At 42.5% G+C, this 26042-nt stretch overlaps 1 protein-coding gene and 1 non-coding gene across 2 annotated transcripts in view; one reads left to right on the forward strand and one right to left on the reverse strand.

The window, feature by feature from the left end:
• Positions 1 to 26042, reverse strand: part of LOC145349747 (gamma-aminobutyric acid receptor subunit beta-1-like) — a 245306-nt gene that overhangs the window by 100874 nt on the left and 118390 nt on the right. The window lies entirely within an intron of this gene.
• Positions 14275 to 14466, forward strand: LOC145350978 (U2 spliceosomal RNA). The gene has a single exon (XR_013888284.1). It is a non-coding gene; the product is annotated as a U2 spliceosomal RNA (small nuclear RNA).

Here is a 26042-nt window from a genome sequence, read left to right on the forward strand (position 1 = left end):
AGGAGCAGAATTAGGCCAGTCGGCCCATCGAGTCTGCTCCACTATTCAATCATCCCCATTCTCCTGCCTTGTCCCTGTAACTGCTGATACCCTTATTAATCAAGAACCTATCTATTTTTGTCTGAAAGACACTCAATGACCTGGCCTCCACAGCCTTCTTCGGCAATGAGTTCCACAGATTCACTACTCTCTGGCAGAAGTAATTCCTCCTCTATTTTAAAGGATCATCCCTTCAGCCTGAGGTTGTGCCTTCAGGTTCTAGTTTTTCTTACTAGTCGAAATATCCTCTCCATGTCCACTCTATCCAGGCCTCGCAGTATCCTGTAAGTTTCAATAAGATCCCCCCCCGTCCTTCTAAACTCTAACGAGTACAGTCATTCCTCCTTCATGCATTCACTTTGCTCCATTCCCAGTTTTAGCCAGTGAACTAGCTACATTGGCTTCTCCTCCCATTCCCACACTGTTATCTCCAGTGTACCCCAAAGATCCATCCTTGGCTCCCTCCTATTTCTCATCTACATGCTGTCCTCAGTGACATTGTCTGAAAACATGTCATGTTCCATATGTATGTCAATGACATCCTCTCACAGTTACAGAGACTACAGATGTACTTTTAACAAGAGAATAAAATATTTATTGAACAAGAAATGAACTGTATGAAAACGCTCCTTCACTCCAACCATACCTTCATAGAATTATATATGTATAGATTTGTAAGGATAACTCAAGTTACAAAGGCTATCTTATAGTCTAATGTATACATAAGCACACAGTCCATGTAAACCACAGGCAAACTATGGTCAAACACAGCACACTCTGAAACAAAGTAACAGATGTCGCCCAAAGTAGGTGTGATTGATTTCCTATAAACTTCCCCCAATGGGAGCCAAATGATCTCATTGAAACTCTGCCTTCCACACAAGAACTTCCAATATTACTTTTGAAGAGTTCACTTTGGAATACTCTCCAATATTATGCTTTATCTTGGATGTTTTCACCAAGGATCCACCTTCAGGGTTGCAACCTTTCTTTCTGATATTCTTCTCTCCTGGATTGCCACATGCCTTGAAGCTTTGCCTTCCACACACTCACTCAGGTTCCCAGCCATTCCAAAAGAACACCACTGCTTCACGGGGCTTTAGTAAGGAGTAGCCAAATTTTGTCTGTCCCCTTGGATCTTCTAACTTTTTGCATGCCCACTTTATGTCAGGTCTTCACCCTGAAGGCCTGTCTTTTTACTTGGAACCTCTGCATCTGCTTTTCCCTCTTAATATCACTGAGCAGGACCTTCATTGAGATTCCTGTTCTTTGCCTTTGCCTAGAAAGTCTTCTTGGAACTTCCTTTTGTTTCTGTTCCTGGCTTTTGGACTCTTCTTTGTTTGGGCCCTGCTCTCTGTCACTTTGCATATCCCGCCTGCTGCAGCAGTTACTGTGGGCTGATGTTTTCCTCTGGGTCACCTTCTTCCAACTGAATTAGAAACTGATGTTGTGTTTCTCTGAGCAGAATTTTCCCAAAAAAATAATTAGGGTGAGAAAACCGGAGAGATCCACACCAGTCTGTCTGGCGCAGACCAGTCCGCAATTATCCCACTCTTAGTCATATTTTGGGGAGAGTGGTGAGTTTCCTGCTGGTTCTGGGTGGGGCAGGGCCTAAACACATTGATGAGCCCAGCTGCAAAGTGCTCAGGAGCCATTTTGAAAGGGCATTCCAATCTCACAGTGAACTGCAAGACCCCCTCCCTCCCCCCACAGAAACTGCCCTACTCAACGATATTTGCAATCTTCTTGGAGATCTCTCCACTTGGATCCGACAGTTTGCGGTGTCAATGGTAGTTATGATGTAGAGATGCCGGCGTTGGACTGAGGTCGAAATGCTGACATCTCTACATCACGACTACTCATCGATGGCAGGTTTCCCCACCTCTTCCCTGACACAGATCACCAGTTTTGTGGCCCATCCAATGGATCCTCTTTCATGACCCCCTGACTTGCCACCCCTCCATGCGTCTCTAAATTGTCAGACTGTCTGAAATCCAGTACCGGATAAGAAGAAACATCTTCCAACTCTATTCTCTACCCACTATCTCTATGCCTGAGGCTGAAACTGTTTGCACCTTTGATGTCACACTTGATCTTGAGTTGAGCTTCTGGGGACAATTCATCCATGCTGTCACTAGAATCATAGAATCCCTGCAGTGCAGAGGGAGGCCATTTGGCCTATCAAGCCTGCACCAACAATCCTACCCAGGCCCAATTCACAGATTTATCCTGCTAATCCCCCTGGCACTAAGGTTAATTTAGCATGGCTCTAAGGTTCAACGTAGCATACCTCTTTTGAATAAGCTTTTGGTTTCCTGTCCTAATATCTCCGTATTTGGCCTGTTGTCACATCTTATTTATGAAGGGCTTTGGGATGTTTTAATGTATTAAAGGTCCTAGATAAATGCAAATTTTTGTTATTGTCGACCATGATATGGAAATGGTCCTCATCTGTGTTGGACTGGGGTGAGCACATTAAGAAGCCTCACAACACCAGGTTAGAGTCTAACAGGTTTATTTGGAATCATGAGTTTTGGGAGCACAGCTCCTTCATCAGGTGAGTCTTGGAAGTCCTCTCACTCTCCGATGAAGGAGCAGCACTCCCAAAGCTCGTGATTCCAAATAAATCTTTGGACTTTAACCTGGTGTTGTGACACCTCTTACTTTGTTATTGTTCACAAGGCAAAACCCATGGGTGGTTTTACGTATGTGGATGATGCATTCAGGTGGGAAAATGTTCACATTCAAAGGCTAAAACAACACACAGCTGCCTGTACTGACACATTAGGAATCAACATAGTGTGAAGGTAAGGATACAGATGATGTGAATTTATTTTGCTGCTGTGCTTAGTACTCATTCATGTGGCAGCAACTACAGGACTATTTTCTATCAGCAAATGAAACAGTTGGAAGAATTCCATGAAAGACAAAAGCAATCTCTCATCAAAATTAAGTGGCTAGGCGGAGTAATGAACATTGACATGCTCCAGATTGCCAACATCGTATTAAAGTCATAGTTATACAGGCACAGTTAGATTGTTCACATGTCAAATGAATGGTTTTCCAAAGCTATATTTTATAAGCAGCTGATGACAGGAAGTAGGACAGTAGGGAGGCAGAGGAAATGTTTTAACTGCAAGCTGACACTCATCCAGAAATCTGGAAAAACGTCGCCAACAAACGTACAATCTGCAAATTTTCTCCTTGGGATGACATTCACTTGACTGTTGGAGCAATCACAAACAGCAAGTCCTGGGTGCTGTAACCATGTCCAATTTGCTTACATTATCATTTCAACAACCCGAGCTTGTCTGGTTAGTTAGTCTGATTAGCTCTTATTACATGCAGCTTTAATAGCTGAAATGGATTAATTTTCCTTTGGACTTTCCGGTTGGCAGCATGGTGGCACAGTGGTTAGCACTGCTTCCTCACAACTCCACCTAGGCTCGATTCCAGCCTTGGGTGACTATTTATGTGGAGTTTGCACATTTTCCCTGTGTCTGTGTGGGTTTCCTCTGGACATTCCAGTTTCCCCCCAAGGATGTGCAGGTTATTATAGAATCCCTACAATGCAGAAGGAGGCCATTTGGCCCATTGGTTCTCCACCGACTCTCCAACTGAGCAACTTACCCTAGTCCCTACCTGTAACCCCGTGTATTTACCTGCTAATCCCCTAATTTATACATCTTGGGATACGAAGGGGCAATTTAGTGAGGCCAATCTACCTAACCTGCACATCTTTGGACTGTTCGAGGAAACCAGAGCACCCGGAGGAAACACACACTGACACAGGGAGAATGTACAAAATCCATACAATCACTCAATGCCGGAATTGAACCCAGGTCTCTGGTGCTATGAGACAGCAATGCTAACCACTGTGCCATCATGTCACCTTTGAGTGAAAGGAAGCAGTGGGCTAACTAATTGAACGATTAGAGCTAAAATTGTTGCATGAGGTTTTGAGACAATTTGTTATCCAAAAAAGGTTGGAATTGGAATATTTGTTGCTATTGTTGTTGCAATAATACAGGCCTTTAGGGAGGCCACACCTAGAGTGTTGTGTGCAATTTTGGTCTCCTTTCCTGAGGAAGGTTGTTCTTGCTTTTGAGAGAGTGCAGCAAAGGTTTACTAGGCTGATTCCAGATGGTGGGACTTGTGTATGAGGAGCGATTGACTAGGGTAGATTGTTTTTGCTGGAGTTCAGACAAATGAGGGGGATCTCGTAGAGACTTATAAAATTCTAACAGACTAGACAGGGCAGATGCAGGGAGGATATTCCTTCTGGTGTGAGAGTCCAGAACCAGGGGTCATAGTCTGAGGATTCAGGGTAGACCATTTAGGATGGCGGTGAGGAGACATTTCTTCACCCAAAGAATGGTGAGCCTGTGGAATTAATTAACACAGGAAGTAGTTGATGCCAAAAGATTGAATATATTCAAGAGGCAGCGAGATATATCACTTGGGGTAAATGGGATCAAACATTATGGGGAAAAACCAGGATTAAGGCTATTGAGTTGGATGGTCAGCCATGATCGTAATGAATGGTGGAGCAGGCTCAAAGGGCTAAATGGCCTCCTCCTGCTCCTATCTTTTATGTTTCTATGTAATATTTGAGCCAGAGACCACTGCAGGTTATAAGGAAAAATTAGACACATATTTAACTATAGGAAAATAGATTAGAGAGAGAGCAGAGCAATCAAATTAGTTTTGGATTGTTTTATCAAAGAATTGAATCCGACGTGATGAGCTGAATGCTTTCTTTGTATATTGTGAACATTTAAAGTTCAATGCTTTTACACTCACAGTTGATTACAGTGGCTGAATAGCTATCTTGCTGGATTAGCAATCCAGATTTTGAGTGTAGTAACCTGGAGGCTTGAGTTCAAACCTGAGCATTTGGAATAAAAAGATTGTATTGGTAATGGTGACATAAAACTTTTGGATAATTGTACAAGGCATCTCATTCATGAATATCCTTTAAGGAAGAAAATCTGGCATCCTTTACGTGGCTCAGACGCACAGCATTGTGGTTGTTTCTTAACAGTCCTCCAAAATGATCTCGCAAGCCATTTAGTTGTACAAGAAGGTGATTCACTATCACTTTCTCAAGGGCAATTAGGGATAGTCAATAAATTCTGACCTTACTATTACTCACCTGATGAAGGAGCAGCGGTCTGAAAGCTCATGATTCCAAATAAACCTGTTGGACTTTAACCTGCTGTTGTGAGACTTCTTACTGTGTCCACTCGAGTCCAATGCCAGCGTCTTCAATCATGGTTACTAAGATCTTGGCATCCTGTGAACGAATTTGAAAAACCGTGGGCCGGATTATCCAACCTCTCTCCCAGCCTGCTGGAGTTAAAGAAGATTTGGCTGAGCGCCAAATCCTGTGTCCTCGCTAGTAGCAGTGGTGGGATGTGCTTGGCTGCAGAATTCCAGCCTTTGAGTCAGGAAATGGTGGACTGAAAGAATTGAAAAAGAAATAAGCCTAAGGCATGATTGTGCAATTTCCCAACCATCCTCTTTCATATCACCCTTTCCTATGTTACCAACATACAGTCAAATGATTTAAAGTAGGGTGGAAACCAATCTAAAGCTCTTACAATGTAGAAAAATTAATTTATCCTCTTGATTCATACATTTAAAATGCAAATGTACTCTTGTTACTCCTGGACTTCGCTGCCTCAAAATATATGCGCTTAACTCAGGTGTTAAAGCAGCAAATTGGATTTTGTAGGCAAACTGAATATTTTTGTCATTCCCAAATGTGTGAAAAATTGAAGTTGAATTTCAATAGTGGCTCAGCAGAGAAAGTTACTAGCAGATTTACTTGCATGAGAAAATGTAGCAAGTGCAATAAGAAAGGTCAATTGGGATGTGTAATGCAGTTTCAATGCCGTTAGATATATTCAGGAAGCAAGACGACAAAGCATTGTGTGGGCATTATGGTAGAAGATACACGTGGGTAATAGTCTGAAAGCAAATTCACAGAGGAATAACACCATTACAAGCTAACAATAAGCTTAGCCAGATTCAAGGTGTTTGGAGAAAGAAATCCTCTTATAAAAAGTAGAACAATTGATACTATTGAGTGGGTAACTGAATTGAAGTTAACCTTTTCAGTTCCTCCACTCATGCTCAACCTCTCCACACTGCATAATTTTCTTCCTACCAATTCTGCATAGAATTGTGCTGAAGTACAAAGAACAAAGAAAATTACAGCGTTGGAACAGGGTCTTTGGCCCTCCAAGCCTGCATCGACCATGCTGTCAGACTGAAATAAAACCCCCCACTCTTCTGGCTGCCATATCCATCTATTCCCATCCTATTCATGTATTTATCCAGACACCCCTTAAAAGTCACTATCATATTTGCTTCTACTATCTCTCGTGACAATGAGTTCCACCACTCTGTTTAAAAAACTTGACTTGTACATCTCCTTTAAACCTTGCCCCTCACACTTTAAACCTATGCCCCTAGTAATTGACTCTTTGGAGAAAGCTTCTGACTATCCAATTAGGGACAATTAGTAGTGATGAAAACTATTAGCAAAGCATGATGCATGTGTATGTACTTCCTTGCTTGTGAAGCAGTTAGCAAGCTATTTTGGCTAACTGTGTCTATAAGTTATGATAGATTGGCTGTGAATTCATAAATCTTTGTGAACATAGGCCTGGATTCCATGATCCCTTGCCATGGCTCTTAGGCAATGACGAGGGGGGTGGTTGGGCAGAAGGGTGTGTGTGGTGGGAGGGTGTGAAGGGTGGAGACCAAATAGAATGAATGAGCTTCCCGTTTTGGGTTCTTGCTGGATTCCTGCCCATCCCTGGCCTGATGTGGAGATGCTGGTGTTGGACTGGGGTAAACACAGTAAGAAGTCTGACAACACCAGGTTTAAGCTTGTGAGTTTACTATCAAATAAATCGGTTGGACTTAAACCTGGTGATGTCAGACTTCTTACTATCCCTGGCCTCTCAGTGATTTTATGCTGGGGCAGGTGAGGCCTCGCCCTTGTCCTTAATGGCTGTTTCCTGCCCAGTCTCATTTTTTAGATTGGCAGGAGGATTTTCTGGACATGGGGGAAGCCTGAAAATAGTCAGGTTTATGCCTCAAGCAGGAAGTGGGGAGGGCAGCTCCATCAGAAGCCTCCTTCCAAATTTGGGTGCCTCCCCATTAAAGTCAATGTATCTTGGACCTCCCCCCTCCCTCTGCCCTCCCCCAACACCCCAGTCATTCACCATTACATCCACAGGCCTTCGCTGCCTTCCCCACCCATTTGCACCTTTCAATCCTCATGACCTTCCAAAACATTCACAGCCAATTAGGTACATTTGTAGCCTCTAGGCAATGCTGCAGGAAGCACAAAAGCCAAACGATACACCGCAAAGCTCCAGAAACATGAGTACGACAAGATCTGGACAATATCCAGGCTTGGGCTGACAAGTGGCAAGTAACATTCGTGCCACACAAATGTCAGACAATGACCATCACCAATAAGAGACACTCTAAGCACTGCCCGTTGACATTCAATGGTGTTACCATCACTGAATCCCCCACTGTCAACATCTGTGGAGTTACCATTGACCTGAAACTCAACTGAACTCGCCACATAAACACAGTGACTACAAGAGCAGATCAGAGGCTAGAAATACTGCAGGGAGTAACTCACCTCCTGACTCCCCAAAGCCTACCAATCATCTATAGGGCACAAGTCAGGAGTGTGATGGAATATTCCCCACTTGCCTGGATGGGTGCAGCTCCAACAATACTCAAGAAGCTTGACACCATCCAGGACAAAGCAGTCCGCTTGATTGGCACCACATCTACAAACATTCAATCCCTCTTCCACCGATGCTCAGTAACAGCAGTGTGTATAATCTACAAGATGCACTGCAGCAATTCACCAAAGTTCCTTAGACAGCAGTTCCAAACTCATGGTCACTTCCATCTAGAAGGATAAGGCTAGCAGATAAATGGGAATACCACCACCTGCAAGTTCCCCTCCAAGCCATTCACCATCCTGACTCGGAAATATATTGCTATTCCTTTGCAGGAATAGCCTCCCTAACAGCATTGTGGATCAATCCAGGGAACATAGACTGCAGTGATTTAAGAAGGCAGCTCACCAGCACTTTTCAAGGGCAACTAGGGATGGGCAATCAATGCTGGCCAGCCAGTGATGCCCATGTCCCATGAATGAATTAAAAAAGTGATAAATGATCAGATCATCTGTTGTTGAAGGATAAATATTCATTGGATAGTGGGAGAACAGCCTTGCCTTCTTCTGGGTGGTGCAGTTGAATTACTTACATCCATTTCTGAGAGCACAACTGGGTTTTCAATTTGACACATCAGTTGAATGATGGCACCTTCAGAATTGCAATACTCCCTCAGCATGGCAATGAAGTGTTAGCCTGGATTATGAGCTTAAATGAGGGAGTAGGATTTGGACACGACTTTTAGAGGTGAGAGTGCTACCATAAGTAGTACCTTCCACCAGTGAAATGGATGGAGAAACATAACTCATTGGAGTAGAAATTTGTCTCAAGCTTGTGGCAAAAATAGACGATATCAGGTCATGTATAACAGTGCCCCATATTCATTTCCATTGACTCCAGTGAATAACAGGCAATGGATGGTCCATCAAATATTGCCTATTTTGTACCATGACCAAGATAAATTTCTTCCTCATTTTATATTTTTCCAGTGGTAGTAATGCTGAAAGCAATGGCAAATAGGACTCTTGTCCAGTAATTTATGTGTTTGATTATACTACTTTGCATATAGTCACTTTGCATTCATTTTATCAATCACAGGAACACGGTGTCCACTGCCTCCTAGAAATTGGGCTTTTGTTTTTTATGGTGTTATTTAAGATGCAGTTAAGGGGAAATGATAAGTTGAATTGGTGGACTTTTTGCCAATATGAATTTGCAAGAATGAATAGCAGGTAGAGAATGACACTCGTGCTTGCTTCAGTATCTATTAAACAAATTTGGGGGTATACAATAGGGAAATTTGTTTGGCTCAATTTTCCTTTCCAAGCACCTCAAAATTGGGCAAGGGGCCATTCTCACCTCCTTTTATATCCATGTTGAAATGAAGAGCTCTGCATTGTCTTTGTAACCGGGCAACCATACACTGAGAGAGAGAAGCCGAGACAGAGAGAGAAAGCAATGTGTATTTTTTTATTCCAGGATGATAGGTGGAACATTTTTCCATTAGTATTAATCTTATGGTTCCATACTGACAATGGGGAACTTTGTACATTGACTGTGCAAATTGAAAATTCAAGAGAATGAGTTTCTGATCATTAATTTTAATAATTGTGAAAGTGCAGGTAGTGATTTCCAAATGCCAAATTTCTGCTGCTGAAGTATTAGGCTCCTGCCTGCAACATGGACTTGCTAAAACACCTCTTATACGTTTGGTAGAGGTATGCCTGCAGGAAATTGATTCTTTTTAGCACTGTGTAGGGCTGCAATTCTCTGGCCATTCATGCCCCATCATCGCTGCCAGAGAGGATGGAGAATTTGGTAGTCAGCCAAATCTCCGTTCATTGAAGCGGGACCGGAAAATCCTGCTGGCATGAATGGCTGGTTAATCCAACACCAGAATTCTATTTATTTATTTATTAGGCGCAAATAAGGCTTACATTAACACTGCAATGAAGTTACTGTGAAATTCCTCTAGTCACCACATTCTGGCACCAAACCAGCACGTCCTTCAGACTGTGGAAGGAAACCAGAGGACCCAGAGGAAACCCAGGACACGGGGAAAACATGCAAACTCCACGCAGACCCAAGCTGGGAATTGAACCTGGGGTCCCTGGCGCTGTGAAGCATAAGTGCTACTGAAATTAGTTGACATAGCATTAACTCTCTCTCTGAATAAAACTTAAACAATTCTAAGGAATCAGGAACCAAGACAAAAGTAGAAATTACAAAGATTGCTCTCTCTGCATTGTGGTCCCTGGACTCAACAACCATCTCTGAACCACTGGCAGGAAGTGTTGTGGCGCCCTTTGTACCCCTCATGCTGGAGGCAAATAACAAAATAAACTCGAGCCAAGGTGATGGACAGGGGGAAGAGGTGACCATCTTGACATCTTGGGTTCCCAAGCTGTATTCATTGGCCACAGGATTTGAACAGATGATTGACATTGGGTAAAGTACCAGCTCCTAGAAATAAAGTGTATTAACAAATGCTCGGAAATTGGGGAAACCCTTCTCAACTGACAGCCCTCGCTAGAGATCCATCTTATTCAGACAGAAGATAGGCCAGGAAGGGTGAGGGAAAGGGGAGGAAAGATTTCCTGAACAATTTGATCAGATAGCAGAATGCTGCCATCACAAACTGCTGAGAACAATACATTCCGTACCAACCCCCCATTTCTCCTGTGAAATCAGTGAATCATCTCCACTGTCATCAGTCATATACTTTACTTGTCTGTTTAGCTAATGGATCATATTTAAACTGTTGCTTCATATTAAATTTGCTAAACCACCTTAAAATTACTTACAAATACTTGACCTCCTATTTGGGTATCTGTGACTCACAAACCCAAAATCTTACAGATTGGTGTCAGAAGTGGGATTCACATTGATTGAAATTTGAGGAGCAACAGTCTGATGTTGTAGCTAAACACATATGGTGGCACGGTGGCACAGTGGTTAGCACTGCTGCCTCAGGGATCCGGGTTTAATTCCAGCCTCTGGTCACTGTCCATGTAGAGTTTGCATGTTCTCCCCGTATCTGCATGGGTTTGCCTCAGTGCACCAGTTTCCACTCACAACCCAAAGATGTGTGGGTTAGATTGATTGGCCATACTAAATTGACCCTTAGTGTCAGGGATTAGCAGACGTGCTGGTAAAATTCCACCCTACGAATGTGTGTATCTTTGATGGACTTGCTATAGAGGTTCAGAAAGAAAAGATTTTGGACTTTTGACAACTAAGTAAGTTGGTCTGTGGTGCACATTTGTTTGCCTTATAGCTGAATAAAAAGTACAAGTATTTAAGGGAACAAGTAGGTAAGTTCCAAAAGGAAAATGGTGCACAGGAGAGGATTGCTGTTCTGCACAATCGGTTATACCAGGATAAGGTGGCACCATGATCGAGCGGATTATACAAGGGGAAAGTTAGAACAAACACTGGAACAAAATACTGACTAACAGATAAAAAATACCAGACTGATTAAGGTGCTCGCATTTGCGATAGCAGCACTGAAGGAGTTAATTTGGCAGCAATGTTTTGTCTCCCCTTGTTTAGCTAAATTCAAACAGTTTCAGACACAAGTCAATCAATGGCATATACTTCAAAGTAAAAGTTTATTTATTAGTCGCAACTAGGCTTACATTAACACTGTTACAAAGCTACTGTGAAAATTCCCCAGTTGCCACACTACAGCACCTGTTCAGATACACTGAGGGAGAATTTAGCAAGGCCAATGCATCTATCCTTTTGGACTGTGGGAGGAAACCGGAGCGTCTGGAAGCAACCCATGCAGACACAGGAGGAACGTTCAGACACCACACAGACAGTGACCCAAGCCAGGAATTGAACCTGGTTCCCTGGCACTGTGAGGTAACAGCACTAAGCACTGTGCCAACGTGCCACCCTGGCTGCTGTCTCCAAATCCAGGCAGGTGACCTCAGCCTTTGCTGGAACAATGGACAGAATTTCTTCATTTTTGCACAGAGTGTCGGCTGAGGTGAGAAAACCGGTATGCAGCTCACCGCCATTTTTCACCAGATAATTCAGCATTGGTGCAAAAAATATAGTGTGGTCTATGCCATCATGCTAATGGGTATAGCTAGAAAGAGTCAGCATCCTCGAGATTGTCCTGATCTCCAATAATCAAAAAGTTCCCTTCCCATGCATATGGAGATCTCATGCCCACAGGCACAAGAACCCTTTCCCATGAGGTAACCCAGTGGGGGCCTTCCTGGCCCTGCCCTTTGGCACTGTTGCCCTGGCAGTGACACTTGGCAGTGCCAGAATGCCATGGGTGATGCCAGGGTAGCGCTCAGACATGACCCTCTCTCTCTTTCTCTGTTTGTCTCTCCTGTATCCATATACACCAGCATTCCCTTATCACTTAGGAGAGGCAGAGTTGAGGGGGGAGTGTTTGTAACTATGCTGGCCAAGATTTTGCACCAGCAGTGTGGACACAAAATCCCGCAAGAGTCACAAAATGAGAATCTCACCGGCAAGATTTCCAGATTTTCCCTTCGTCCTGCCAATGACATAATGAAGTTCCCACCCAAAAAGGTCAGGAAACTCATAAGTTATAATATAAATAAAGGGCATCAAACCCAGGTCCCTGGCACTATGAGGCAGCAGTATAACCACTGTGCCATATCGCTCCCCTCAGATTGGGATTTCCCTCATCGCTTACATAACATTATGTTGGCAATGTCAACAACAGGCTTTTCGAAATGGGAATCTGGTGAAGACAGCCCATCGGGGGCACACAGGTAAGTGTGTGGGGATGCTTTTAATTATGCTCCAGTTTATGAACTGTGGCTGTTTTGGTGTCTCAGCCTTCCATACCAGTAAGCCAGCTTCAACAGTGACTCCTACTGGCCTCCCAGGTATATATGATTCCTCCTCTCCAATACTGTGATGGTGGGAGACTAATAGTCCTCACTATTGATAATAGAAACTGTCAGCAATTATTGTTTCTTAAAGCTGACTCTTCCACCACTATCATCCAAAATCCTCATTGATGTCTGCTGTTGTGGTTGTCTAAGGAAGCGATTCAGAAATAAAGAATTTGAGGAGTAATTATTTATTTTTGAATATAACTAAGTACAGATGTACAAGGCTGTAGACTTCTTCAGTCCAATATGGGCTTTCTCCATTCAGACTACCACTAGTCACTTGACTTATGTATATTATCATGTGGACATCACAATTTCCCCAATCCTACATTAATCCTTGCAGTCCTGAACTCTCTAACAAAGAACAAAGGACAAGGAACAGTACAGCACAGGCAACAGGCCCTTTAGCCCTCCAAGCCTGTGTCGCTCATTGGTCCAACTAGACCATTCGTTTGTATCCAGGTAAACTTTAGACTTACTCCGAACCCATGAAGCTGTACCTTTACCGAGCTAAGCCATACATTCCAAACACTATCAAGTCATTTTTAAAACAGGGACTTCTGTGTAAACATAAATTTATTAGGTGAAAGTCTGATTTTAAGCGTGAATTGAAATGTACTTGTACAGCAGTGAAAAGGCTGTGCAGCTTGTTTCCCAAAATAAAAGGGTAAGCCTTTTTCTTGTCTGTTTATCCAATGGACCATACTTAAACTGTTGCTTCTTAATAAACTACTTATGAATACATGACTGCATATCTTAGGTATCTGTGGCTCCCAAATCCAAAATCTCCCACGCCCTACAGCTAAGTCCGTACCTGCAACTACAATACATATATTTGTTAATATTTCATGTAAACATAAAAAGGTCAGTCAACAAAAATCCACCAAGTTTAGATGTCCTCTTACCTGGTACGTTTTGTTTACTCCGGCATTCACACAGCTAGGATTGCAAAATTGGAAGTCAATGAAGGCAGTTGGAAATTTGTGTATGTGTGAACACCAACCCGGTTCCAATCCCACCCCCATAAATACGGGAAATACCAGGTTTGGGAGCAGGTCTTGAGAAATTTAGCCATTTCCTGGACCTTTGCCATGTTGTCAGGGTTATGTGTAAAAAAAGAACCAGTGACCTTGGCTTTGTAGCAGTGTTAACAAATAAACTGCTCCCAAGTCTGCAGTTGCCTGGAAGGCATTTGTGCTGTTGTATTTTTATTCCTTCTGTAAACTCAGTTCTGGTGTTATCCATGGGTGCACATCTGATTCCAGTTGGAGAGATTATTCATTCATCAACTTGAATCAGATTTACACCCACAGCTAATATTAACACATGCATGGGGAAAGAAGTGGATGAGGCTCAGTAATGTGTGCAGAGATTGTGATGCATGATTAATCTCTGCCTTATTCATTATGATGCAGACAGCACACAAACGTCATGTTCATTTAAATGATAGCTCCAAGCAACCCAGTGCTAAATGGGCTGCTGGGTGGTTTACATATCAGAACAGGAGGCCCAACTTTCTGTGAGGCCAACATCACTTAGAGGTAGTTTGTGCTTCCTAAAGGGGAGGTGGATTGTGGCTGCATCAGGCCCTAGATGTGGCTGGGCTAGAGTGTCAGAACAGGAAATACGATTGCGCTTCTCGGCCTTTTGGCTAAGATCAAGTGTAGTATCGACATGCTGCACTTGGTTGAAGTCATTAGGTTACATTTCAGCTTCATTTGAAGCAATTTTTTAAAGCGGCATCTCGGCCATTTGGCTAAGATGCAAATAAGATCAAGCCCTGGAGGAGGAGCTACACCTACTCCAGTCAGCTTGGATCATGTAGATCAAGCCCAAGACAGGAGGTGAGAGCCCTGTCTTGTCAGCTTGGATCGGGAATGTCCCAACTTGTTGGGACTCTGAATTGGGTTTAATTTGACTTGATTGGATTGGAATAAAGTTTAAATAAAAATACGATTGAAATGACAGGATAGACAAGGTTCTCCAATTCAGCACCAGGAATTCTAATGAAAGAAGTAGAGAGGACAAGAGATTTTTTTCACTCAAATAGGGCTGGAAAGCCCTCCAAACAAAGACTATGATGGTAGTGAGGATGGATAATTACAGGAGGTCTTGTTGCACAGTGGTAACATTCCTACTCTTGGTTGCAGATCAATGCCAGGATTTACTGGCCATGGAAGGAGCATTCATAACACCTTCGGAATTATAGAATCCATAGAATCTCTACAATGCAGAAGGCCATCCAGCCCATCAAGTCTACATCGACCACAATTCCACTCAGGCCCTATTCCCACAACCCCAGGTTTTTTGCCCTGCTAATCCCTGACACTAGTATTAATTTAGCATGGCCAATCAACCTGACCAACACATCTTTGGATTATGGGAGGAAACCGGAGCACCCAGAGGAAACCCCCACAGGCATGGTGAGAATGTGCAAACTCCACACAGATAGATTCCCCAAGCTGGGAATCGAACACAGGTCCCTGGCACTGTGAGGCGGCAGTGTAACCACTGTGCCACCATTTCCCCAAAGGAAATAAGTGTCTGTGAAGATATATTAAAAAAACTGTAAATGCAAAGAGTTTGGCCCTGAGGACCTGGGTGCACTGCAGAAAGAAGTTTAGTAACTCACATGAGTGATCAAGGTCAATCAATTCATCTTTATATGTTGTATCCTTACAAATGAACACCTACCCTCATTAATCTAATTACCACATCCCCCAAGACTCACCTATCAACATTTTTTATTAAGCACGAATCATACCTTGCATTCATAGTCTCAGTTTTCCTTCATATATTGAAATCTGCGGCATACCTCACACCCACAATTCAAAGCTTGCACACAATGTCAGTCATTTTTTTTGTTGCTGTTAGCAATACCCAGTAAAATGGGGAATCATATTTTCGTGGCAAAGGCATGTGCACACTCTGTCTGAAAAATGGAGTTGCCATACACTCGCTGAGGCTAGAGAGATGCTCCTGGAAGATCCTTGGTGGATAAGGTCTCCTGCTGACAGCCTTTCTACCCAACTTGTCTTCCTTTTGCATCAGCTTTTCTCTTTTTTGTGCTGTTGCTGCTTCATTTTCACTCATGCTGCTGACCTTCCCTGAATGGCATTGATTGCAGGTTATGCCAAATATGTGTGAGCATGTTGCTAATGTCACTTAGCCAATCTGGGACCTGTAGTGCTAAAACTAGAGGCTGTGCTGAGGTATATTTTGTGGCCAGAGTCTCCTCATGTATTGTAATGTGATGGTAACCTTCTGATTTTGATTTTATTTATTATTGTGACATGTATTAGTATAAGGTGAAAAGTATTTTTTCTTGTGCGCGATACAGACCAAACATACTGTACATACAGAAGGAAAGTACAGAGTGCAGAATGTAATGTTACAGTCATAGTTAGAGAAAGATCAATTTAATGCAAAATAAGTCCATTTAAAAGTCTGATAGCAGCAGGGAAGAAGCTGTTCTTGTGTTGGTCGTTACATGTCCTCAGACTTTTGTATCATTTTCCCGATGGAAGGAGGTGGAAGAGAGAATGTTCGGGGTGCGTGGGGCCCTTGATTACGCTGGCTGCTTTTCTGAGGCAGTGGGAAGTGTGGACAGAGTCAATGAATGGAAGCTGATTAATGATGGACTGGGCTTTGTTCATGATCCTTTGTCGTTTTTTGCGATCTTTGACGGAGCAGGAGCCATACTAAACTGTGAAACAACCAGAAAAATTGCTTTCCATGGTGCATCTGTGAAAGCTGATAAGAGTCATGTCAAATTTCCTTCGCCTTCTGAGAAAGTAAAAGTGTTGGTGGGCTTTCTAAACTATAGTACGGGGGGACCAGGACAGGTTGTTGGTGATCTGGATAACTTGATTAATAACTTGAAGCTCCCTACCATTTCCATTTCGTCCCCATTGTAGACAGAGCATGTTCTGCTCTATGCTTCCTAAAGTCGATGACGATCTCCTTTGTACTGCTGACATTCAGGGAGAGATTAATGTGTGGCACCAGGTCACCAAATTCTTTATGTCTATCCTGTACTCCGGCTCACCATTGTTTGAAATCAGATCCACTACAGTGGTGTCATCAGCAAACTTGAAAATCGAGTTGGAGGGGAATTTGGCCACACAGTCATAGGTGTATAAGGAGTATAGTAGGGGACTGAGGACACAGCCTTGTGGGGCACCAGTGTTGCGGATGATTGTGGAAGAGGTGTTGTTTGCCTATCCTTACTGATTGTGGTCTATGGGTTCAGAAGATGACGATCCAATCGCAGAGGGAGGAGCCAAGGCCCAGGCTATGGATTTTGAATGAATTTTGTAGGACTATTGGTATTGAAGGCTGAGCTTGTTTTCTGTAGTAGGCATGTTTGTCTTTGGTCATAGCAGATTCTAAGGCTCTTTATCTACCTGACTTTACTTTGCTGTACTTCAATAATAGTGAATCTTGCTGATTCCTACGTAGAGTGAAACAGTTGAATCTTTTTTCACAGTGTCTCCTGCAGTGAGCTGACCTGACCTTCTACTGACTCTGTCTACTACCTTGATGCCAATCTTAAAGCAGATGCTATTCTCGCATTGAAGTTTGAGGCAGATAAGTACATTTTCTTTTAATTCATACCTAACAAGCCAAAAAGAACATTAGCAATGGGCAAAGTGTGAAACAACATCAAACCAATTACTCCCCAGGGCAATTTTGAGATCCTGAACAAAAGTCCATGAAAGTTAATGAACAAAATTACTTCATATTCCTGCTCTCTCACTATGTGTGGGAGTGTTGCAATCATTTCCAGAGTGTTTCATCATTAATTATTCAGAGTCATGTTTTCCCCTCTGGACACAGAAACCTACAAGTTTTCAGAAAGTATAGATAGTTTGAGTTGATTGTCAAAAGAGACACATTTAAGCTCATCGAAAATGGGAACAATTTGTCATAATAGAATATATATTATTCTCCTTTGTGAGAGAGCGGTTGAGGAAAATGTTAGAAGTCTGAAAAGAAACAAAGGATGGGTTTCATAATTCAGTAATAGAGAATAGCTTCAGAACAATGTACTGATAGAACAAATACAAAATCATCTTGTACTAGTGACAACGTGCAGGCTATGAAGGCTAACAGAAATGCTTCAAGATGCATGATTTGTCCTGTGTAACGATGATCGGTAATAAGGTGCTCACATTCAGATTGCAACGATAGCTCTACTTTTAGTTGTGGGTCTAGGAAGCTTTGGCCTTTATGACAACACTATCTATCTAGACTCATCAAAAGTACTTATTTCATTGTGCATCTGTTACTATATATTCCTGTGTCGGAAGATTGTTTAAGTATATAATTCTATCTGTAATTTCATCTAATAGTTGCAGCCAAAATACATTTTGTAGATATTTGACAAAAATAGATGTGAAGAGGTTTGTTTTGGGGTGAGGGTGACTTCCACTGCCTGAATGGGTGTTGGAAACAGTAAAATAAAAGCAAAATACTGTGGATGCTGGAAATCCAACATAAAAGCAAAAACTGCTGGAAAGTCTCAGCAGATTTGTCAGCATCTGTGGACAGAGAAACAGAGTTAACGTTTCAAGTCCATGCTTTTTCAGCTGTAGATACTTCGGGAGAGTTGAAGGCTAAGGAAGTGTTGGAAACAAGTCTGATACCTTATTCAAAAATTGAAAATGCTGGAAAATCTCTGTGAGTCTGACAGCATCTGGGGAGAGAGAATACAGCCAACATTTTGAGTATGGATGACCCTTCATCAGGTCTGAAGACAATAGAAAATGTGATACAATTTATATTGTTGTGGTGAGGCAGGAGGTGGGGTGGAGTGGCAGTGGGGGGACATCACATTGGTTCACGTGCTGTACAGCTATCTCTGGTGGATGGTTTTAGACAACTTGAATATGTTAATAAGGGATCTAACACTTGTTTTAGGTATTGTTCAGAATTTCACACACACAAAAAAATGAGATGTAAGCTTCAGCTGTCACCAGACCCGCCAAGTGTTTCCAGCATTTCTTGTTCTTGCTTCTGGTTTCCAGCGTCTGTGGTATTTTGCCTTTCATTTCTCCCTAAAATATTGCCAGACTCGCTCAGTTTGTGCAGAATGAGTCTTCTGTTAGTGTGCCTAACAGGTCAATGTGATGTGTCTAGTATGTGGATGAAGAGTGCTGGCATGTGTTCAGCTTTTGTATGCTCATTTGCTTCTCATTTACAGCCCACATCGCTGGCTAGCACAATGTGAAAAAGAAAAGCAAATGTTTAAGTGTCTTCCTATCAATACACAGCCTTTCCATCGACAGGCCCTCAGCTGTGCCTCCTTGTGACATTTGGGTCCCTCGTGGCCCAAGACTGGGGATAGGGGCGGAGGCGGGGAATGGTTATCGACCCAGCTTTTGTCAATGACAAGAGTGGAAAGTCTTGCCAGATGTCCAAATCACATTTCATGCTGATGTAAAAACATGATGTGATTGCCTCTGCCCCTGACCCCGCCCAGTGACATAAAGGGATTCACATCAGGAACATCAGTATAATACAGTAACACTTCATTATCGGGCCTCGATACCCAGAATATCCAACTGCTCACCATAAGAAAACCCAGTCACATCGGCGTAAGGGAAGACCAATGTGAATTCTGGCTGGTTTCTCACAGTGTGCACCTGGCAACTAGATCTTCCAAAGGAGCTCAGGTGAATGCGTCATTCAAGGGGAGACTGTAATTCCTGGGCACTACCTGGGCACTTCCCCCGGCACTGTCTGTCTGTGCAGCACCAGAGATCAGTGCTGTTCTGATGTGGTTGGAGGGTGGGGGGAGGGGTTCCATATGAATTTTGAGAACTAAGTTGCTGCCAGTGTGATGTTTGGACCTACCCCTTGCCATTTTGTTTTAAGTGTTCTCAATGATGCGACGGAGAAAGCCACCATTGATGCCATGGGATTCAAGCCCCTTTTCCTGCCCGCTGTTGCACTCTGCCAAATACAGGGAAAATTCCTCCCTAAAGCTTCACAGCAACTCAGTGGAGTTTTGGCCCTCGGACATGCAGTGCACAGGCTCACTGGCATATGGATCTGCTCTGGCACTCATAAACCAAACTCCCAGCTATGGGTGAATCACTCCACTGATGTGGATACCTTGGGAGAGCTGAAGGTTAAGGAAGTAAACCCTGACAAAAAATCCAGAGTGGAGCATATAAATGGACAAAAATCTTCTTTCTGGCAACTTCTGCAACCAAACCAGTACCAAAAGCAGTGCTTTGTATTTCTTTGGACTCAACTGGGGAGGTTGAGAGGGACGCCATGATGTCTGGGCATTTGATGTCTCCAAACATTTAACCCCGGACGATGCTCTGGAAAGGGTATTAAAGTTTCACTGCAGAGTGTTAATGTAAGACAAGGGACAGCAACTGCGAGTATTAAGCCCAACTTGATTGACATAGAGATCGGATGCTATGGGCCGTCAATGATGGTGGGAGGACCTGTTAGGTCCCACTGGCCATTCATCACCCACCTCAAGTCAGGCAGACCCCAATGACTAAGGTGCTGACACCATTTGCTTCAATGTGCGCTTGGAGCTTAGACTCTCAGCTCAACAAGAAGATCGAATCCATCTCACCAGACAAACAGAGATAAAAGCAAAATACTGAGGATGCTGAAAATCTGAAATAACAACAGAAAGTGCTGGAAAACCTCAGCAGGTCTGGCAGCATCCTTAACCTACATATGCTGTTGGCAGGAAAGCAGCTCAGCCTTCCTCTGTCCACCTGCTCCTATTGTCCCTGCTCTTGCAGGCTTTCATTTCATGGACCACATGATGCATCTGTCCTTGCCAATTTTTCTCCTCTATGTCCTTACTGGCAGAAGAGCTTCCTCCAGAATATACAGTGGTTAGCAATGCTACCTCACAGCACCAGGGAACCTGGTTTGATTCCTGACTTGGATGACTGTGTGCAATTTGCATGTTCTCCCCATGTCTGTGTGGGTTTCCTCCAGGTGCTCTGGTTTCCTTCTACAGTCTGAATGACGCGCTGGTTAGGTACATTGACCAAATTCTCCCTCAGTGTACCCAAACAGGTGCCGGAGTGTGGCGCCTAGGGTACTTTGACAGTAACTTCATCGCAGTGTTAATGTAAGCCTACTTATGACACTAAGAAATAAACTTTAAATAATGTCTATGGGGTTACCAATCTCAGGCTCACCTATCACTTGGTCCTCTTCCCTGACAATATCTCCTAATGAAGGCTCAAAATGATTACTAAAGCAACTTAAACTATCACATCTTCTCCTGCTGATACTTCTGCTAAAGTCAGTCATAGTCACACTTGCAATCTTTTAATCCACCTTTGCAGCACCTCCTCATACCTGGCGTAACTCTCTCTAAACGTTTTCCAATGCACCTATGGTGATTGGCCCTTTCAAGATCCATCTGCAGAGTGAGGATATCATGACCAGGAAACCAATCGGGGAGCACGGTGGAGGAGCACCCTGGTAAGCTTGGGTTTCTGCTCCAGTACCTTCTTAGAGGCTGACCGGCTGCCAGAAGGCTGTACGCCTCTGTACTACAGTTATCTGTAAATAAACATTGCAGTTCTTATGTACCTAGCTGGTGAACTGGAATTATTATATTGGCAATGTGGACAAAAGGAAAGAAAAAGTAATTCCAAGATTGTGAGTATAAAGTCATGTTGAAGTTCAGTTCAAATTGAGAAACAAAAGAGTGTATGTAGATACGTCCCATTTTCATAGATAGACCCTTTAGATGCTTCTCTGAAGGATTAGACACAGTACACTGAAAGTTTAGACTCCAATTTTCAGGACAACGGAATAGAGTTGGAGAAAGGAGAAAGGCAGTCCTTCTGAGCACATGTGGAACTCAAGTTACAATTTAATATGCAGCTTCACATCCCCAACCGTGCCTGACTCCAAGTCATTCACTGAGATAGTGGCCTCTATGGCTTTACCTGAAGCCAAAGAATCCTTACAGTGCAGAAGGAGACCATTCAGCCCATCAAGTCTGCATCAGTCTCCAAAAGAGCATCTTGCCCTATCCCCATAACCCTGTGTATTTACCATGGCTAATCCAGCTACACATCTTTGGTCACCAAGGGACAACTTAGCATGGCCAATCCATCTGACCTGCATATTTTTGGAGTGCAGGAGGGAACCGGAGCTCCTGGAGGCAACCAACCCACACAGACACTGGGAGAAGGTGCAAACTCCACACAGTCACCTGAGGCAGGAATTGAACCTGGGTCCCTGGTGCTGTGAGGCAGCAGTGCTAACCATTGTCCTATGCTGCAGGACCATTTAGTCTGTGGGGTAAGTCATGAGACCATCCAAAGGAAACTATTAGCAGACGCAGAGATAAATTTTAAGAAGGTGCTGGAGATGGTACTGGTGATGAAAAGCAGTGAGTAGGGTGAACTGAAGCTTCAGATTGAGTAAAATAGCACAGTTCAACAGTTAGGACGGGAAATGGCAGTCAGAAGTGCTGTTAAAAATTAAGATGTAATTTTAAAACAGGAAGCAAAAGCATCCATGAATAGAGTGAGAAGATTTAAAAGAGTCAATCAATTGCCTTGGATTGAAGCAGTGTTACAGGAGCAAAGGTAATCACTCCTCTGAAACCTGTAATCTTCAACATTTTTCATACAGTCATTGATGCCGCATGAGCACAAGGCCTCAACCTTAGAAAGCAGAGCTGAAAAGACAAGAACAGATTTAACTACAGTCTGCAAAGGGTGGTTAATGTGTGGAACAAACTGTCAGGAATGTGGGCTGACTATATCAACAAAGTCAAGAAAAGATCTGCATATGTATCTGGAGAAAAGATTAGTAGGTGAGTATGATAATATCATGAGCTATGACATTTCTTAGACTGCAGGCTCAAGGTTTTTACCAGATCCACGTGTTTTCTATGTTTTGCATTGTTATATCCTATGTATGAATAAATGGACCATGCAAAGCTTTGTGGAAAATACTATTCCTATTTGAACACACAGAACACCTTTACAAATGTCCTTTGGCAGCAGAGAAAAATATTTACTGTAAAGAACTTCAACATAGACTTTACCATTTTTCATGCTCCATTTTACGTCTCAATATGACTCTGAAGGACTTTGTTATGATGGAGTTGAATGCACTTACTGCTAGGTTAATTGATGGGTACTTTGATCCGACTGAGCATGTTTCTATGCAGTCGGAAAAGCTTGTTCCAATGAGAATATAACCAGTTCTCTTCTGATTAATGCTGGATGACAAGCTGATTATCTTGAAAAATATGGATCTTTGAGGTAGTTATATCCCTGTTCCAATTGGTCTTGTGAAATAGTACATACATTTAGAAAGAATTGGTATATGTATTCACTACATTTAATAAGTAAACAAAACCAGCGCCCGCTAACAGGGCAGTTTGTCAAAGGACGCTTGGGGCAATTAAGAATTAAAATTATTGCGGGGGAAAATTGTTGCACAAAATGAATGCTCTGCATTTGCCTTCACTAGAGCACAGGATGCTGCAAATATAGTCAAAGAGACTGTCATGTTGTGGGTTGGGAAAAAATTGATGAGAGGAGATAATTAAAAGTTTGGGAGACTTCGTCATAGAAAAGTCATATGGAATTGTGGAGATACTGACTACAATCCTCTAATCCTCCTTAAATGCTGGGATGTTGCCAGAGGAGAGGGGAATTGTAAATGTAACACCTTGTTAAAAGTAGTGGAGAGTGTTAAATGTGTCATTAACTGCAGGCCAGTCAGCCTAATGTCAGCAGTCTGGAATCTTTTAGAGTCAGTAATTTGACACAAAATTAATTGGCATGTGGAAATGTGTGGACAAATAACTGTAAGCTGGTATGAGTTTGTGAACACAAAATCATGTTTGACTAACTTGATTGAGTTCATAGAATCCCTACAGTGCAGAAGGAGACCATTTGGCCCATTGAGTCTGCCCCGATTTTCCGACACAGCATCTTAGCCAGGCCCTATGCCCATAACCCCACATATTTACATGACTAATTCCCCATATCTATACATCTTGGGGCACAAAGGGGTAATTTAGCATGGCCAATCCACCTAAGCTCCATGCCTTTGCACTGTGGAAGGAAACCGGAACACCCAGAGGAAACCCAGGTGGACACAGGTAAAATGTGCAAACTCACAGGCCAGAATTGAAACCGCATCCCTGGCACTGTGAGGCAGCAGTGCTAACCACTTTGATGAAGTAGTGTGAGGGTGATTGAGGGTAGCACAATTGACATTTTATTTATGGAGTTTTAAAAAACAATTGACAAGTACCACTTGTTAGTAAAATTAGTTCATGGGTTTAAAGGGACGGGGCAATGTGGGTACAAAATTATCTAAGCGAAAATAAGTTGAGAATAATGGTGAGTATGGTTTTTTGATGTTAGAGAGAAATATACAATACTGCACATTAAGACCACAGTTCTTTTTGATACTTATTAATCACCTAGATTTGGGGAGACAGGACATGGGCCTAAGGCTCACACACAGCTACCAGGGAGCATTTAGGCAGCAGGGAGCTTCAAATAGAGCTTCCCTCTGAGTTTCCACTAGCCCCAATCTCTCAGTGATTTTACACTTAGCAAGGTGTTAGACTGCCCATGCTCAACTGAGGCCCAGAAGTGGCAAATTATTGGCTACTTAAGGGCCATTTCCTATCCAACCTCAATTATTAGTCTGCAGGAGGATTTTCCAAGCATGGAGGAAGTCCTAAAATGAATGGTTTAGACCGCAGGTGGGAAGATGGGGGAATGCCTCCCTCCGAGATCTCTTTCTAACTGTGGGCATCCCCACCCCTGCTCCCCTCCTGGCTAAGGAACAGCTGCTGGACCTCTCTCTCCACCCTCCATGGGAATCTGTACCATGGATGGAGTGGAAAGTTTCATGGACCAGTTTAAAGGTCTGTTGACTTTGTGCAGGAATTTCCCATTTCTGGTATGCGTGGGACTGTTAAGTACTACCAGTGGGCTTACTGCCACGTGAGGAATAGGGTTACATGGGGTTACGGGGCAAATCTGGGATAAGAGTAGGTGCAGACTCGATAGGCCAAATGGCCACCTTCTGCACTGGAGAAATTCTATGATTCTTCTATGAAATAGCCCAGTGAAATGAGGTGCGCAATGGCTGTCACTAGCAATTTTGAATTAGATTCAAATTAAATAATGAAAGAAAATAAAGAGATGGAAAGAACCATTGGATAAAGAGAAAAAGGTGCACATTGAAAATGTACGAGAAAAAATTTGAAATTTAAAATGCAATTTTAAGGAAAATTTTGCTGACAGGAATAAGATAGAAAAGTTTAAATTGTTTCCTTTCTCAGCTAAAGAGGATGATTGGCATTTCATTAACAGTTATTGTGTAGCTAAAAGGCTACAAACACTGTTAATTGCTAGTCCTAATTATCTATGATGAGTTTAATGGACAATTAATGTCCAAATCTTGCAAATTCTTCTAAAAATGAATAGGAAGGTTAAGAATGAGTCTGAGCAAAGCAAATAGTGAAATGACATAAATTGACTAGGAAGAATCACAATACTTAACATATACTCAATCTTGTGAATTTGATAGCATTAATAATCTATTTTAATTTATTCATTGGACATGGATGTCGCTGGCTGGCCAACATTTATTGCCCATTCCTATTTGCCTAAGGGCAGTTGAAAGTCAACCACATTGCTGTGGCTCTGGAGTCACATGTAGGTCAGACTGGGTAACGATGGCAGATTTCCTTCCTTAAAGGATATTAGTGAACCAGATGGGTTTTTCCAACAATCAACAATGGTTTCATGGTCACCAGTAGATTCTTAATTCCAGATAATTTTTATTAAATTTAAATTCCACTAAATGCCATGACCAGATTTGAAATTGTGTCCTTAGAGCATGTTTTGTGTTGTTTTTATGTCATTATTTTTGCAGCAAGATTCAGCCCAGTGTATTCTTTACCACTGAACTGATAGATGACGAATTGATCAATCAACCAATGAAAGAAGCAATATCTGACTGTAAAATGAGGTAGAGCTTATTAAGATTTACGATCCAACTTTTTAGTGCTTGGGTAATTAACACCATAAAATTTGAACATTTTAAGAAAAGATTAAAGTCATTAATCAACTATCTTGGCAACTGTGCTTTGAATTAACACGCTACTTAAATATCCACATTTGAATCAAGATGTTGATTCATAACCTCCTTCCAAAGATGAATCATTGTACAACCCTACCAGAACTTAATTCTTATTTAAATGAATAATAGTTGTTTTGGAATTCTTTACATAAATGTGGATGAAATAAAGTCCAATGCTGGAAGTATTTAAATATATTATAAAATGCAAACAGCTGCTCCCTTCCAATTGTTGGGAGTGGAATTCTCTCATTTTCAGACTAAGTGCTGTGGT

This window comes from Carcharhinus amblyrhynchos, chromosome 1 (assembly GCF_965287045.1).
Source record: "Carcharhinus amblyrhynchos chromosome 1, sCarAmb.v2.hapA, whole genome shotgun sequence".
In the NCBI taxonomy this organism is placed as follows: Eukaryota; Metazoa; Chordata; class Chondrichthyes; order Carcharhiniformes; family Carcharhinidae; genus Carcharhinus; species Carcharhinus amblyrhynchos.